The 14,639-nt window shown below is 42.3% G+C and overlaps 2 pseudogenes; both read left to right on the top strand.

Annotated features, from left to right (window-relative positions):
• Nucleotides 1–2,380: 2,380 nt before the first annotated feature.
• Nucleotides 2,381–2,553, top strand: LOC138668068 (U2 spliceosomal RNA; annotated as a pseudogene).
• Nucleotides 2,554–9,154: 6,601 nt separating this feature from the next.
• Nucleotides 9,155–9,376, top strand: LOC138668137 (U2 spliceosomal RNA; annotated as a pseudogene).
• The last annotated feature ends 5,263 nt before the right edge of the window (nt 9,377–14,639 follow it).

The following is a 14,639-nucleotide window of genomic DNA, read 5'->3' on the forward strand; positions in this document are numbered from 1 at the left end:
ACTGAAGTTGAAGCGGCCCTAAAGAGTTTTGCTAATGGCAAGGCTCCTGGATCAGACGGCCTCCCTATTGAATTTTATATTTGTTTTTGGGATACTATTAAAACTGATTTTTTACAAGTGGTTAGTGAAGCTTTTATGGCCGACTCTTTACCGTACTCATGGCGTAAAAGCATGATCACCCTCATTTTTAAAAAAGGCGATAGAACAAAACTGGAAAATTGGAGGCCCATTTCACTATTAAATACTGATTATAAAATCCTTGCAAAAATTATTTCTGGTCGTCTAAAGGTTGTTATAAAAAATGTGATCCATCCTGATCAGGTATGTGGGGTCCCCGGGAGATCAATCTGGGAGCACCTTAATTTAATTCGGGATCTGATCTGGTACCAGAAGGAGAGAATACAACCATTAGCGATTTTATCCTTGGATTTTATGAAGGCCTTTGATAGGGTCTCCCACTTTTATCTTTTTAAAGTTTTAGAAAGGATGGGGTTCCCTATGTCTTTTATCCAGAAAATATCGCTTTTATACAAACAGTCATTTGCACAGGTTTTAATTAATGGGTTTTTAACTAAAGAGGTGGCACTCCATTCTGGAGTAAAACAAGGCTGTCCCATGTCCCCACTTTTATTCGTCTGTTCTATTGAGCCACTGTTGTGCCTGCTGCGTCAGGACAAAGTGATCAGAGGGATTTTTATTCCAGGTGGGGGTGGGCAGCAAGTTAAGGCTCTGGGTTATATGGATGATGTATCAGTGTATGGCACCAGCTCTGCATCCATTAATAGAGCAATTTTAATCACGGGAATTTTTAGTGCGGGTTCTGGTTTTAAGCTAAACATAAATAAATGTGACTGTTTTATAATGGGCCAATGGGAATCAGACCTCCCCCGGGTCCCAACACAATCAGTTGGAATTAAGATTCTAGGCATCTTGTTCAATCAGGCAAATGATGGTAAGGAAAACTGGGACCTGGTACTTAATAAATTGCACCAAAAGATTTCCCTGTGGCAAATCCGCAAAATGTCAATGGAGGGTAAGATCCTGGTGATCAAGATGATATTGCTTCCCATCATTTTGTATGCCGCCATGGTCTTCCCTCCAAACTCCTTTTACCTAAAAAAGCTTATGAAACCCATGTTTTACTTTCTTTGGGGGTCCAATATGGAAAAATTAAGGAGGGAGGTGGTTTGTAAAAGTAAAAAGAATGGTGGTAAGGCGTTTCCCAACCTAAAACTGTTCATTTTTATAAAGTTTTTTGTATTTTGTTATAAAAATTTGTACAATGTTGGGGCTTTCTCGTGTTTCCTGAGGTATGCAACAGGATTCACTTTCAGGAAGCTAGATTTCAGCATGAACGCTAACTCTCCTTTTCTCCTATCACCTCCCGAACAATACAGAGTCCTGGAAAGCACAATTTCTGAGTATGATTTAGCTCACGTTGACCGTCAGTTTCTTCTTGACCAGCGGAAACTGACAATTATTTGCAAGGGTCATGAAGAGATGCAGGACGTGTCCAATTTTTCCATTTCCAAAAGCAGGATAGTATGGAATAATGTTGCCTGTCCAGCCCTTAGTAATTCCCAAAAGGATCTGGCTTGGCAGGTAGTCCATCAATGCCTCCCAACAAGGGCCTTCCAGCACCATAGGGGTTTGGTTGCCAGTGCCAGATGCCCTAGAGACAGGTGTGCGCCAGACGAGTCAGTCTTCCACTTATTTTGGGAATGTTCCTATGCTCAGGAGCTCTGGCAAACAGTGGGCACCCTATTAAAATGGATATGTGGGATACAATCCCTAACCTGCGACACAGTTATTTATGGTATCATTAACTGCCCTACCATGAAACAAGCACGAGTGGCATGGCTAATGATCAATTGTTTTAAAGAATCCCTATGGAAAGTACGAAATATATTCCTGTTTAAGCGTGATTTTATTTCTGTAAATGACTGCATTGGGTTGGCACTATGTGAGATGTATACATACTACCTGCGAGATTGTAAAAAAATGGGAGTTAAAGAAGCAAAAAAGTTATGGTGTTTACAAATTTGGAACATGTATTTACATATGTAAATTATATGCATATTAATTGTTTTAATTCGTGTTCTTAATTGTATTTTTAATCAGATTTTGTTTTAAGCCATGTTTTATTCAAGTGTGAATTTTTATTGTACTTGGATTATTTTAACAACAATGGTTTTAAAAATCTGAAAGAATTGTAAATGTGTCTCAGCAAAAGAAAAGAACACAGTTTTATATGCATATGTATTGTACTGTTTTATATGTTTTTTTACCGTTTTAAAATCAGATTTGTATTTGTTTTTATGTCATATTTTATTCAAGTCTTTGATTTGTTTGAAATTTATGATGTATGTCTGATTTAAATAAAGCTAATTTGAAAAGTGATCTGTTCTTATCAGTTTAATATCTGATACGTCCCCTATTTGGGGACCATATATTAAATGGATTTTTAGAACAGGGAGCTGAAAATGGAGCTTGCTCTGTCCACTCCACGCATTGACCCGTTATTGCAGTATCTCCGGGAACAGTGCACCCCTTCTCTGATCCGGTTTCCAAAAACAGATTGAATTGAAATCAGCCCAGCAAGTTGTCATTTAACACTTTCTGAGAATTCTTTTCAGGGTCAAAGAAGCACGTTTCAGGTGGCAAATGTAGCAATTTGCTCAATTTCACTGGACCGTTTGCAACATTTCCTGTGCCTTGCTTTCACCTGTGCATGTTCAGCATTGGATTGCATCCAATATGCAATCAATCAAGCAATCAAGCAATCAATCAAGCAATCTTTGCTGGTTGCAACAGGTGTGTTAAGATGTAGGCCCGAATGAGGCCTTTGTAACAGTGTTGCTAATATATTGTGCCATCTACAAAATTAGGCCCCTGCCTGCTGTCTGTCAGCATGAAGTGTTTAAATTGAAGTATCCTACAAGTAGTTCGGCCATACATACTACATTTGTGACCGCATGCACAAATTCCTTTGTAAAACATTGGCTCCCTCTTGTGGACCACTACTGACTTTTAATTATGTGGTGTATGATATGTATTTCAATAAAGAAGGAAAAATGGTGTCTGTGATGGATGATCTTGAATGTGCTAGTCTTGTCTATTTTGTCTTGTACTGTGTGAGTAGTATTCTAATGCTTTTGACCAACTAGGTGCGCTGCTGCTGCCTGCCTGCCTGCCTGCCTGCCTGCCTGCAGTAGATAGAATCTGTGCACGGAACCTTCACCTGCTGCTGCTGTCACAATGGGGCCTTCAGCCATTGACTCCGGAACTCTCACGTGTCACAATGGGCTCTGGACCTATCTAAGGCAGAGAAAAATGGCGCCGTCTTCAGTCTGCTGCTGGAGCAGCAGCAGACCACATGGTAGGGGGATTGTCTGTCTGTGCCCAGCTTCAGGGCAGCAGGCAAGACAACTGCTAGCCCGTCTGGTGTTTGAATTACACACTCGCTCTGCCCGTTTCTTGAATAGCCCTCTTTACCTTGACAAGTCAGCTGGTATGTCACTCTCCATCCATCAGGAGGAACGTTACCCCTTAGACCCCAGTCCAGTGCCTCTCACTTAGCCAAATCAGTTCTCTTGCTTCGCACTGACGAGGGCCAAGAGCCCTAAACACCGTGTCTGCGAATTGAGATGCTGTTGTTTTTTGTTTTTTTTGTAAAGGGGCAATTTGTAGACCTGCACTAATAGTTGCACTCTTTAGCGCAAAAGGGATGGAGGGTGTGTTCAAATGGGCGGAGTTATGCAGATTAGGCGGAGTTAAGCAGATTTCAAAAACGCGTTGGGCCCAACTTGAACACACCCCCACACACCCCCCACACACCCCCACACACACCAGAACTGCCATTTGAGAAGGCATCCAGAGTTTAGAAAAAAATGTCTTCCCCTGGGCAATCATCTTTTGGCCTCTCTCCACAGTGGGTCTTGGTTGCAGGCCATGGGGCGTCCGGAGTGGCAAACCATTTCAGGCTATCGCTTCTCGGCCTTTTGGCTAAGATCAGGGTTTATTGCCCTGGTCTTGGCTGAGAGGTGCTTGGGGTACCCGGCTCCTTGGCCTGGGGGGATCGTCTCACCTCTGGTGGGACTTCACCCCCCTGCTGCTATTGGGGAGTCGGCTTAGTCCCCTTGCATCCGGTTGTGATCCCCCGGCTATAGGCCGTGTCCGAGTGACGTCCCTCGTGGGAAGTTTTCTTCTTTCTGCTGTGGTAGAATATACCGACGGTCCATCGCTATGAATTTTGTCAAGAACACCATCCGGTTGACCGTGGACCCGAGCAATGGAGCCAAGAACAACGTGGTATTCATCATCCGGGATCTCATCGAGGAAAAGGCTGGAGCAAAGCGTACGGAGATCTTCAGTTGCAACGAATTTCCTCGTCAAGGTAATTACGACGTGACTTTTGTGGACCAAAACGTTTGCCTGAATGTGTTTGAGTGGCTACGGGCTAATGCTGAGGATCCTCTTCTGGAAGGAGTTGGCTGGATACCACTGTTTGGGTTACAAGAAAAAGAGGTAACTGTGACTGTGTATAACCCCTTCACGGACCCGGCTTTGTTGCAGAGCTTTCTCTCGCAATATTGTGAGTATGTAAAGTTAGGAGAACGGCAGGTGAATATCTTGGGCATCTTCAACTGTAAATATACGTTTCGTGTTAAATTGAAGAGGGACCCTGATAGTGTGGGTGGTTTCAGGCACCCTCCTGCAAATTTCTCTGTGGCAGGTCACAGAGGCTTTTTGACGTACCCAGGACAGCCTCGTTTCTGTAGAAAATGTTTTTGTTTCGGACATGTACAGACAGAGTGTACTAAAGGACAGTGTTGCCGAAATTGCAGGAAAGAGGGGCATGCTGCTAACCAATGTCCTTCGCCTAAAACCTGTGATGTCTGTGGGAGTAGTACACATATGTATAAAGACTGTCCCAATAGTGCACCTAGGCGGTCCGACAAAGAGCAAATGGAGGAAGAGTTGGCCAGGAGGGAAAGGGCAAGAATTGTAAAAGAAGTTGCAAGGATTGAGAGGGAGGAGGAAGAGAGAAGGAGGCGGAGTGCGAGTAGAGCCATGCCCCCTCCAGATTCAGAGAGTGTGAGTCTGAGGCCATGTTCTAGGGCAGAGAAAGATGAGAAAAAGGAGGAAAAGAAGAAGAAAAAGAAGGAAAAAGAGTGGAGGAGGGAAGAGAAGGAGTTTTGGAGGGCAGCTGCAGAGGTGGAGGCGCATCTTCCTGAAATGGAAGTGCAGGGGCAGTTGCCTGAAATAATGACTTTTAGTGAGGCAATGGACGCCGCGGAGAGCGATGCGCAAATTTCGGAGGTGGATAGCCCTGAGCATTTGTCTAATCCCGAACATATTGAGGAGTTTGAGTCAGATGACGATAGAGCTGCAAAAAAGAGTCGGCGGGAGGATGATGGAGATGATGAGGAGGTGGAGAGTAGTACTCCTCAGAGAAAGATTGGCCCTGCAAGAAGGAGGACTGAGGGTGGTGAGATCAGTGGGTCAGACACTTGTTGTTCAATTCAGATGGTGGAGGAGGATAGTGGTGATGCTGGATAGTGTTGCCATATACTGCACTAAATGTGTTGTTTTTTTCTCTTGTGAGCTTTGGCTTAGGCCAAAGGCTTTTATTTTCTGTGTAGTTAGTTGAAGTGTGGATTTTGTAAATATGGGGTTTACCATAATTTCACAAAATGTTAGAGTCTTTAAAAGTAAAGTTAGGAGAGCTGCAATTTTTGAGTTTTTAGCTATGCAAAATGCATCTATTTTTTGTTTACAAGAGTGTGGGGTAGTGGATGGTGTGAAAGGGGATGAATGGTCTTATGGTGCGTCTGTGTGGTCAGGGAGTGCATGTAATAAGAATGATGGGGTGGGAATATTGGTTAAAGGGAGAGAGGTGGTTTTGAATGATTATCTGGTGATTGAGGTAGGGAGGTGTATTTTGGCTAATTTTGAGTATAGGAATGTAAAGTTTTGTGTTATTAATATTTATGCGCCGGTTGATAAGAATGAGCGTAAAGCTTTATTTGAAAAAGTTAAGCTTTTTGTTCCAGGGAGGATGCCTGTAGTGGTTGTGGGGGATATGAATTGTGATGTGGGGAAAGTGAATGTGGATGTGTCAGGGAAGGCTTTGTTGGAGTTAGTGAGTGACTTTGATCTGGGTGATATGCAGCGTGTGTGTAGTGTGAGTCCTGTGTTGAATACTTTTTTTTCTGAGAGTGGAAGGGTGCAATCTAGGTTGGATTATTGCTTTATTTCAAAAAATATAACTGCTGTTGATTATAAGCAAGAAAATGTTTTGTTTTCTGATCATGTGTGTATGAAGTGTGAGGTGGATATAAAGGTTGGTGGAGTGTTTGGGAAAGGGTTGTGGAAGTTAAATGTGAAGTTGTTAGAGAGTGAAGAGGTGAGAAAGGAGTATGCAAGACGGTATGAAGGGTGGTGTAAGCGTAAAAATGGTTTTGGGAATGTTTGTGTTTGGTGGGATTGGGTGAAGAGACAAACAAAAATATTCTTTAAAAGTTTAGGGTATAAGTGTGCAGCTATTAAAAGAGAGAATTTTGTTAAATTGAATGCACGTTTGAGTGTATTGTATAAGTTGAGGGAAGGAGGAATGGAAGTGGAAGAAGAGATATTACAGGTGAAAAAGGAAATTAATGACTTTTTGTTAGAGAAAGGGAGGAGTATAGTTTTTAGAGCAAAAATTGACAAAATGGAACATGATGAGAAATGTTCACGTTTTTTCTTTAAAAAGGTGTTTGGGAAGAAACAGAGTATGAGTGTGCTGAATGGGGAGGATGGAAGAGAAGTGAGTGGTGAGGATATGTGTGAAGAGGTGGCTAAGTTCTATGAGGAGTTGTATGCAGTGAAGTGGAGGGATGAGGGTTTGGAGAGTGATGTGTTAAATATGTTAGAAAGTAAGTTGTCTGAGACGGAAAGGGAGAGTGTGATGTGTGAGGTGACTAGTGATGAGGTGTGGAAGGTGATGAATAGTATGGCGCTAAATAAGACGCCAGGGGAGGATGGTCTCCCAGTAGAGTTTTATCGAGTGATGTGGGATGTGATTGGTAATGACTTTGTGGAGGTGTGTAAGTATATGTGGTTAAATATGGAGGTGGCTGAGAGTATGCGTGCGGGAATGGTTGTGTTGATACCTAAAAAGGGGGATTTGAAGAGTTTGAGGAATTGGAGGCCGATAACGTTATTAAACTGTGATTATAAAATCTATGCAAAATTAATGGCGAATAGGATGCGTGATGTGATAGAGAGTGTGATTGGGGATGAACAGTGTTGTGCGGTACCTGGGAGGCGTATACATGATTGTGTGTGTATGCTAAGAGATTGTCTATGGGACTGTATGGGGCGAAAGAAGAGTGCGTTTTTGTTGAGTTTAGATTTTGAGAAGGCGTATGATAGATTATCGCATGGGTTTTTGTTTAGTGTGTTGCTAAGAATGGGTTTTCCAGCTGATTTTGTTGGGAGAGTGAGGAGTTTATATAAGGATATTTACAGTTGTGTTTTGATGAATGGTTATGTGGGAAGGAGAGTGAATGTCTTTTCAGGGGTTCGTCAAGGGTGTCCTTTGTCACCTGTGGCCTTTATTTGTGCAATTGAGCCTTTGTTGTGTATGCTGAGGAAAGATAAGGTGGTTAGGGGCGTGCAAGTGCCAGGAGGAGGGGGTAGAGAGTGGAAAGTTAGTGGTTATATGGATGATGTGTGTGTATTGTGCGATTCAGAATGTTCGGTGAGGCGGGTGAAGTTATTAGTGTCCTTTTTTTGTGGTGCGTCTGCATTTAAGGTTAATTGGGAAAAGAGTGAGTGTAAGGTATTTGGAAATGGTGTTTTAAGTAGGGATGTTGGAGTGAATGTGGTTAATGGGCCTATTAAAATATTGGGTGTGAAGTTTTCAGAGAAGTTGGATGGGAAGGAAAGTTGGAATGATGCGAAAGAGAAGGTTGAGCGGAAGCTGTGTTTTTGGAGGTTGAGAAACCTTACGTTTTTTGGAAAGATCTTAGTTATAAAGAGTGTGGTGTTGCCGATTTTTTTGTATGTAGCAGTAGTGTTTCCACCAGGGTATATGTGTGTGAGGAGTTTGAATAGGATTCTGTTTGTGTTTTTATGGAATTCAAAGATGGAGAGGGCTAGGAGAGAAATTTTGGTGAAGAGATTGGAGAAAGGTGGGTTGGGTTTTCCAAATTTGGAAGTTTTTTTTGGTGTGAATATTGTTGTGTATGTGCTGAAAGTGATAAGGGCGGATGGGAAATTTTCATCTATGTGTAGGTATTTATTTGGAGCGTATCTGTTTAAGTTAAAATGGAGAGAAAGGGATTTGAGGTGTACGGTTGCTTTTGAGGTTCCTGTATGGTATGTGTGGGTTTATAAGTTTTTGGTGAAGTATGAGTTGTGTGATGTGGATGTAAGACTAGTGGAAAAGAAGAAGGCTGTGTATAGAATGATTGAGTGTAGAGAGATAGAGTGTGATATCAATATGGTTAGAGGAGCTGATGTACAAAAGGTGTGGAAGAAAGTACGGATGGATGGTATGACAAACAGACAGAGTGAGATTGTGTGGCAGTCATTGCATGGAGTGTTACCAGTAAGAGAGTTTCAGAGAAATAGGGGTTTAGTGAGGAGTGAGAGGTGTCCGAGAGAAGGTTGTGGTGGGTGTGAAAGTGTAATACATGTGTTCTGGAATTGTCAGTATGCTAGAGATGTGATTGGAAGAATGGGTCCTTTGTGCAAAGAACTGTGTGGTGTGAATTTTTTATCCTTTGAGTTGTTCATGTTTGGTTTAGGGTTGTGTGATGGAGTGAAGGAGAGAGTGTTGTGGTTAATGCTTGCATGTATAAAGGAAGTGTTATGGGATGTGAGAAATGTGCATGTGTTCAAGAGGAAGAATATTGAGGTTAGAAATACCGTGAAGGTGATTTTGGGGAAGATATATGTTTGTTTTTTGTGGGATAAGAAAAGGAAGGGGGAGGTGGATGCGGAAGGAATTTGGAAGGTTAAAAAGTGGAGATATTTTGTTAATACTTCTTGATTTGTTCTTTTGTTATGTAAATATGTATTTTGAAAAAAGAAAGATTTTTCCGATGATGATGGGAACGGCTTTTTGTGTTTCAATTTTGACACAGCTGTTTGGGTATGTTTCTTCGGTTTTGGATTTCTAGACCGTGAAATTCCCCATCTGAGGGAGAAAAAAAAAAAAAAAAAAAAAAAATCTGTTCTTATCAGTTTAATATCTGATACGTCCCCTATTTGGGGACCATATATTAAATGGATTTTTAGAACAGGGAGCTGGAAATGGAGCTTGCTCTGTCCACTCCACGCATTGACCCGTTATTGCAGTATCTCCGGGAACAGTGCACCCCTTCTCTGATCCGGTTTCCAAAAACAGATTGAATTGAAATCAGCCCAGCAAGTTGTCATTTAACACTTTCTGAGAATTCTTTTCAGGGTCAAAGAAGCACGTTTCAGGTGGCAAATGTAGCAATTTGCTCAATTTCACTGGACCGTTTGCAACATTTCCTGTGCCTTGCTTTCACCTGTGCATGTTCAGCATTGGATTGCATCCAATATGCAATTAATCAATCAATCAATCAATCAAGCAATCTTTGCTGGTTGCAACAGGTGTGTTAAGATGTAGGCCCGAATGAGGCCTTTGTAACAGTGTTGCTAATATATTGTGCCATCTACAAAATTAGGCCCCTGCCTGCTGTCTGTCAGCATGAAGTGTTTAAATTGAAGTATCCTACGAGTAGTTCGGCCATACATACTACATTTGTGACCGCATGCACAAATTCCTTTGTAAAACATTGGCTCCCTCTTGTGGACCACTGACTTTTAATTATGTGGTGTATGATATGTATTTCAATAAAGAAGGAAAAATGGTGTCTGTGATGATCTTGAATGTGCTAGTCTTGTCTATTTTGTCTTGTACTGTGTGAGTAGTATTCTAATGCTTTTGACCAACTGGGTGCGCTGCTGCTGCCTGCCTGAAGTAGATAGAATCTGTGCACGGAACCTTCACCTGCTGCTGTCACAATGGGGCCTTCAGCCATTGACTCCGGAACTCTCACGTGTCACAATGGGCTCTGGACTTATCTAAGGCAGAGAAAAATGGCGCCGTCTTCAGTCTGCTGCTGGAACAGCAGCAGACCACATGGTAGGGGGATTGTCTTTTTTTTTTTAAAGGGGCAATTTGCAGACTTGCACTAATAGTTGCACTCTGGAGCGCCAAAGGGATGGAGGGTGTGTTCAGATGGGCGGAGTTATGCAGATCAGGCGGAGTTATGCAGATTAGGCGGAGTTAGGCAGATTTTTTAAAAACGCGTTGGGTCCAACTTGAACACACCCCCACACACCCCCACACACCCCCCACACACCCCCACACACACCAGAACTGCCATTTGAGAAGGCATCCAGAGTTTAGAAAAAAAATGTCTTCCCCTGGGCAATCATCTTTTGGGCTCTCTCCACAGTGGGTCCTGGTTGTAGGCCATGGGGCGTCCGGAGTGGCAAACCATTTCAGGCTATCGCTTCTCGGCCTTTTGGCTAAGATCAAGTGTAGGATTTTCTTGCATTTGGTCGAAGTCCTTTAGGTGCCTGGGGTACCCCGCCTCTCGGCCTTGGGTGCGGGTCCCACTCTTGTAGTGGGATCCAATCCCTTGTTGCTATAGGGAGGTGGGCTTAGTCCCTAGGCAACGAGTTGCGATCGCCCTAGCCAGGTAGTCTTTGGATTACTTGGTGCCCTTCCTTGTTGCGGAACACCCCCGTTTTTTTTTTCCTTATAACCATGGACCCAGATCCTGGTGATGATCCAACCTATGCTCTGCTAAAGCATACGGTTCGGATTTATTTTGAGAAAGGTGGAGGAGATGGCCGTGGACTAAAATTCGTGGTTGGCAATGTTCTGGAGAAGGCTCTTTCAGTCCGGAAACACGAAATCCTGGCCATCCAGGACTATCCAAGACGCGGTGTCTATGATGTTACTTTTACCGGAGAAGGTATCCATCAGCATGTTTGTAACCAGGTCATCTCCCCTGATGTGATTATCCAGAAAAACCCTGAACTTAAAGGGGTTAAATTTGCTATCCATGATTTAGAAGAGACCAGGCTCTTGATTGTTAAAATTTATTCACCCCATATGCAAGAAAGCGAAATCGGAAGATACCTGTTTGGTTTCTTCAAAAAAGTCAATTGTTTGGGGAAGATTTTGAATGAATGCGGCATTTGGACCTCCAAATGGAGATATGTTGTAACCTGTGTCAAAAATGCCTCAAAACCTGGAGGAGTAGATTTACCACCAGCTCGTTTTAAAATTGGCAAAACGAATGGCGACCTCTATTTTAATGGCATGCCGTCCTTCTGTAGAAAATGTAAACTATATGGGCATTCAAATTGTGACCCGACCTGTGCAAAATGTGGGAGCCAGGAACATAAAACCGAGCAATGCCAGACAGAGAATATGTGTACAAATTGTCTTGCAAAAGAGCATTCTTTTTCCTTTTGTCCTAACAGGAAAAACACAAAAGGAGCACAACCCGAGAAGGAACAGCCTCCGGCCCCCTGCCAACCCTCGGCTGGTTCTGCTGTCCCCGAAACAAAGGAGGATGAGGAGGAGTCGATGGACGAGTCGAATGAGGTACCTGGTACAGGTAAGGATGGCTACACTGAAGTGAGGAACGAGAAAGCGAGACGCAGGAGGGAACGGCAGAAGGAGAGCAGGCAGCAGAAAGAGGACCCCGCAGAGGGTACAGCTGCTTCTGCAAAAAGCCAACCCTTGTCTCTGCGATCTTCCGGGACGGCTCAAGGGCGCGGAAAATCGGATTCAAAAAGGCGGAAAGTCCAGGAGAAAACAGGTGGTGCATCAAGGGAAGTACCCCCACAGGAACCCCCTGATGGAGGTGGGAAACCCGAGGAGATGCCCATGGAGGAGCGGGCAACCCCACCCTCTTCAGAGATGGAGAGGGGGTCTGGGGTGGCTGCCTCAGCCATTCCTGTAACTCCGGTCAGAGGACAGCCGGCACCCGAGCTCGATCTGACCCCTCCGATTGGTCCCCTGGAAGGGGGGCCGGTGGGAGATCAGGAGCAGGGATGGGGGTCGGCCTACCTGACAAGTAAGGTCTTATTTATGGAGAGTGAGCTCGTCCCGGAAAGTGTAATGCCATCCGAAGCCCTGTCTGATGGAGAGTCCTCCGAGATCTCTTCCCTCATGACCGTCGCCGACAAGACCGAACCCTCCGATGAGGACATATAAGCCAGCTGAGGTAAGAGTTTTTGAATTTCGTACCTTTTATTTTCTCTTATGGCGGGGATCTCTGGAATATCCCTCAACGTTAGAGGGATTAAAACAAAACCCAGGAGGTTGGCGCTCTTTGAGTTTTTGTACACTTTGTCGGCATCAGTTATCTTCTTACAGGAATGCAATATTCCACACTCTTTAAATTATAATAAGTATAAAACAGATTGGACACATGGACCCTCAGTGTGGTCAGGATCAAATGAATCCAGGTCAGCAGGGGTCGCCATTCTTTTTAAAGGTAATGTTTTTATTGACTCAGTTCAGGAGGTTTTACCAGGCAGGATTTTATTGGTTAAAGCTTTTATTGATGGTTTTAAATGGCAGTTTTTAAATTTTTATGGATCTACTGAGAAAAATGAAAGAGCAAAAATGTTAGAAATGTTACCCCTTTTTATTAATGATTCTGATCCTCTTATTTTAGCAGGTGATTTTAATTGTATTATGGGTGGGGAGAAAAGATTCTCCAATGCGGTAAGCAGAAACTACGATAAAACCTCTTTTATGCTCAGAAACATTGTGCAGGATTTTAAACTTATCGATTGTTTTAAGGAATGCAATATGAATCTCCCTGCTGAAGAGTGGGTAACCTGGAGCAATGTGAACTGTAGCTCCAGAATTGATTTTATTTTTTGTTCTAATTCCATACTGCCTTTTAAATGTGAGCTTTTAACCAATGTCTTTTCAGACCATAAACTTTTACTTTTTAATGTTAATTATGATGATTTTAAGAAAAAAGGTAAAGGTGCCTGGAAACTAAATGTCTCTCTCTTAGATGATCCAGAAATTTTAACCAGTTTTACGGAATTTTATACAAATTGCAAACAAACTAGAGATCCCCGTACCCCTATTAGTAGGTGGTGGGAAAAAATGAAGAAAAATATTAAAAATTTCTTTATTAAAGCTGGAGTACAAAAAGCTAAAGAAAAGAGAGAGATTTACAACCTCCTAAATACCCGACTGCAAACCCTCTATAAACTACGTGAGCACGACATTGATGTGGATAAAGATATTTGTAATCTTAAAACTGAAATATCAAGATGCTTGGAACAAAGGGGGAAGCAATTAATCTTTCACTCAAAAGTCAAGCATATAGAAGAGAATGAAACCTGTTCCCGTTATTTCTTTAAAAATATGGTCGGAAAAAGGGTATTTATTAATTCTTTGGAGGGAGAAAATGAAATAGAGGGAATTTTAAATAAAGTCCACCAATTTTATGCTGACCTTTTTAATAAAAAAGTTATAGACAATAGTTTTATGGAAAGCTCTATGGAGGAAATCACAACCATTTTAGACCCAGTGTCACAAAACTTTTTATTGCAGGACCTGAGCAAGGAAGAGGTGGCTGAAACAGTGAAAAGTTTTAAACCAGGAAAAGTCCCCGGGCCAGACGGTATCCCCATAGAATTTTATTCCAGTTTTTATGAGCTTTTACAAGAAGATCTTTTAAATATTTTAAGTGAGGTTTTTAATACAAAAACTCTCCCCACCTCTTGGAAAAAGGGTGAGGTTTCCCTTATATACAAAAAAGGGGACAAAACGGACATAAAAAATTGGAGACCAATAACCCTTTTAAACTGTGACTATAAAATAATGGCCAAAATTTGTGCAAACAGACTCAAAAAAGTGGTGGGAAACATAATACATCCTAACCAGGTCTGTGGTATACCAGAGAGAAGCATATGGGAAAACCTAAATTTAATTAAAGACATAATTGATGACACCAAATCAAGGGGAGGTGGAATGGCGGTCTTATCCCTTGATTTTGAGAAAGCTTTTGATAGAGTATCTCACGAGTTCCTTTTTAATGTTTTAAATAAAATGGGTATACCAGAAGGGTTTTTAGAGTCACTTAAGGCATTTTATAAAGATTGCACAAGCAAGATTGTGATAAATGGTTTTAAAACTAAAGACGTTGTTTTAAAATCTGGGGTTAAGCAGGGTTGTCCCCTGTCCCCACTTTTATTTATTTGTGCTCTTGAACCCCTGCTATGTGCCCTGAGGAGGGATAAACAAATCCGGGGAATCCCACTGCCTGGTGGAGGAGGTCTGGAGGCTAAAGTCACAGGGTATATGGATGATGTAGCCATAATATGCAGGGATTCTCCTTCTATACAAAAAGCCTTAAGGCAGGTGGAGTTTTTCTGCTGTGGGTCTGGTTTTAAATTAAATTTTAATAAAAGTTCTATTTTTAAGGTTGGCAATGTGGTTTTAACAGATATCCAAGTTCCTGAGAGGGACTCTGTTCAAGTTTTAGGTGTAATTTTTAATGAAGAAAATAAAGGCACAGAAAGCTGGAATATGGTGGCTCAGAAGGTAAACCAAAAGCTGTGTA

The sequence above is a fragment of the Ranitomeya imitator genome, chromosome 2, assembly GCF_032444005.1.
Source record: "Ranitomeya imitator isolate aRanImi1 chromosome 2, aRanImi1.pri, whole genome shotgun sequence".
NCBI lineage: Eukaryota > Metazoa > Chordata > Amphibia > Anura > Dendrobatidae > Ranitomeya > Ranitomeya imitator.